Raw genomic sequence first — 2362 nt, forward strand, 5'->3', positions numbered from 1 at the left:
ACAGTGTGAGAATAGAACTGGGATGGGATCTTCTGGAAGCCCTTCTGGTCCCTTCTGGTTCTGTATCCCCTGTATACAGAACTTGGTCCATGCTTTGCCTCAGACCTGTCAGGCTGGAGTGGGTGCAGACAGGCAGGATAAAGTCTAGGCAGCCCCTCCATGGAAAATGACAGGAAGAGCATGGACAAGTCTCATTAACGGGCGCTCGCTTCGGCAGCACTTATACTAAAATTGGGACGATACAGGGATTAGCATGGCCCCTGTGCGAGGATGACACACAAATTCATGAAGCGTTCCATATTTTTAAAAAAAGTCATATTAGCAGGCAGAGTCCTGAGGTCTCCACTTCCTAGTGATCTTCCTCCTTTGCTGTCCAGCCAAGAACTGGAGCCATCCACCCTATGTATGGAACCCTTGGGTCAGTCCTTCTCAGCAGGTCCTATCAGAGGCCATCTTGGGCTCTCCCCATCACTCTCCTGGGATCTGGTTTAGTTCACCCCAGCAATCTCCCAGCCTGAGGTCAAGGCGTCAACTGCCAGATCTTATTGTGTAACTCGGACAGGTCAGCTCCTCCAAACTTGATGCCCTAAGCCTCAGTTTCCCCATCTGTCAAATGGAAACTATGACCGAGAGTCACAGCCACTCCTAGCTGCCATCAACTTCTTGGCAAACACTGTTGCAAGCCTGGTGCCAGGGGCTATGGTCAGTGTGGGGTGGATCTGTGGTGTATGTACCCTCCTCTACCCTAGTTTGCTGGGAAGAATGCCCATTCAGGGTCCCCATCTGGAAACAATTGCACTGGTGGTGTTCAAAGATATAATTAAAATATATTGAGTGGTGCGCTTCATTCTCTACTGGGGCAGAATCCAGGCCAGTTATGAAATCAGATCATGTGGACATCAAGCATAGGGGACACACGGACACGGAGAGCTTTCCTGGATCAGCTGGTTTCATGGCTTTCTTCTACTGTGGTAGCCCTGGAAGAATAGGGCCTGGCCTGGCAAACGTGTTCATGGGCAGGGACAAGGGCAAGGATTTATCCCTGGCATGTCCACAGAAGCAGCCACCATGTTCCCCGTGGGAAGCCTGTGTTCTGAGCATCAGGAGGGATGTTTACCCTGCCTACAGCCTCTTCTAGCTCTTTTCCTAGGTATGTTTTTAACCACTGGAAGCAGGAAGGGGAACTTGGTAGGACTCTTGGCCTGTCACTGCTTGGAGTTACAGATCTGTCCTGGAGGCTCTTCCCATTCCCCAAGCCTACAGCATCTCTTCTCCACCCCCAGCTCAGGTTTCAATGTCCCCTGGTCCCTTATAACCTCAAGCAGTAAGTGCCTCCCCAGCCCTCACCTCAGGGCTATGAAGGGGTAACCAGGAGGATATTACCATTCTTGCTGAAGGCGGCTTGCTAGTGTAGTCTCTGTCAAGATTACTGTCTCCACAGCTTTGTCCCCCTTGGTCCTGTGTCCTCAGACAGTGGCAGTGGCTTCCTACACTGCATTACTCAATTCCAGAGCTCCAAAGAGGCTGAGTACCCACTGTGTGCTCAGGCACCTGTTGTATGGATTAACTTCCTACTTCGTTCTTAGGCACCTACTGTGTACCATGTTGTATATCCAGGCATCTACTGTGTGTGCCCTGCTAAGTGCCTACTGTGTGTCCAGCTGAAGCCCCCTCACCAACCATCCTCCTAAGTCACCTGGCTTAGAAGCAAGCCCCCAGTGTGACTATCATTTTCCTACTGTCTTTCTTTTTTTCTTCTTCTTTTCTTTTTTTCGGAGCTGGGGACCGAACCCAGGGCCTTGCGCTTGCTAGGCAAGTGCTCTACCACTGAGCTAAATCCCCAACCCCTCCTACTTGTCTTTCAAACTAGAGAAATCGTGACAAACCCCTCAGTGCCATGTCCCCTTCCCTAAACTCTCAGTAACACAAGGGCTTCTGGGCCTGGCTTTCCCGCACGGGAGGAAGTCCTTGAGTGGTAGAGTTACTGGGCAGTCCTCTCAGTAATAACTGTAATGGGGACACCCACCTACCCACAGGGTTGGAGTGCCTGCTTTGTGTGGCCATGAGAGGGGCTCCACCTAGTGTTCGAGACTCAGAGTTTGGTAATTACACCCCTAGGTCTTGGCAGCTGCTGCTCTCAGACTCACAACTCCTTTAAGAGGCCACACAGGGCCACTCATCCCCAGTACTAAACAGTCCAGATCTCAGAGACCACTGTGACCACCCCAGAGGGCTCCCAGAACATCCTTACCCCCTCCTTGGCGCTCCCTGAGGCCTGCTACTTCTTTGGACTTAAGTTTCCCTGTTTGAACAACCCCATAGCCCCAGTGTCTGTGACCTGGTGCCAGGAAGTTTACCACCT

The 2362-nt window shown here is 51.5% G+C and overlaps 1 non-coding gene across 1 annotated transcript; it reads left to right on the forward strand.

Annotated features, from left to right (window-relative positions):
* The first annotated feature begins 201 nt into the window (after window positions 1-201).
* LOC120096748 (U6 spliceosomal RNA) lies at window positions 202-305 on the forward strand. Its single transcript, XR_015637814.1, has one exon. It is a non-coding gene; the product is annotated as a U6 spliceosomal RNA (small nuclear RNA).
* The last annotated feature ends 2057 nt before the right edge of the window (window positions 306-2362 follow it).

This window comes from Rattus norvegicus, chromosome 14, assembly GCF_021556685.1.
Source record: "Rattus norvegicus strain SHRSP/BbbUtx chromosome 14, alternate assembly SHRSP_T2T, whole genome shotgun sequence".
NCBI classification, from domain to species: Eukaryota; Metazoa; Chordata; class Mammalia; order Rodentia; family Muridae; genus Rattus; species Rattus norvegicus.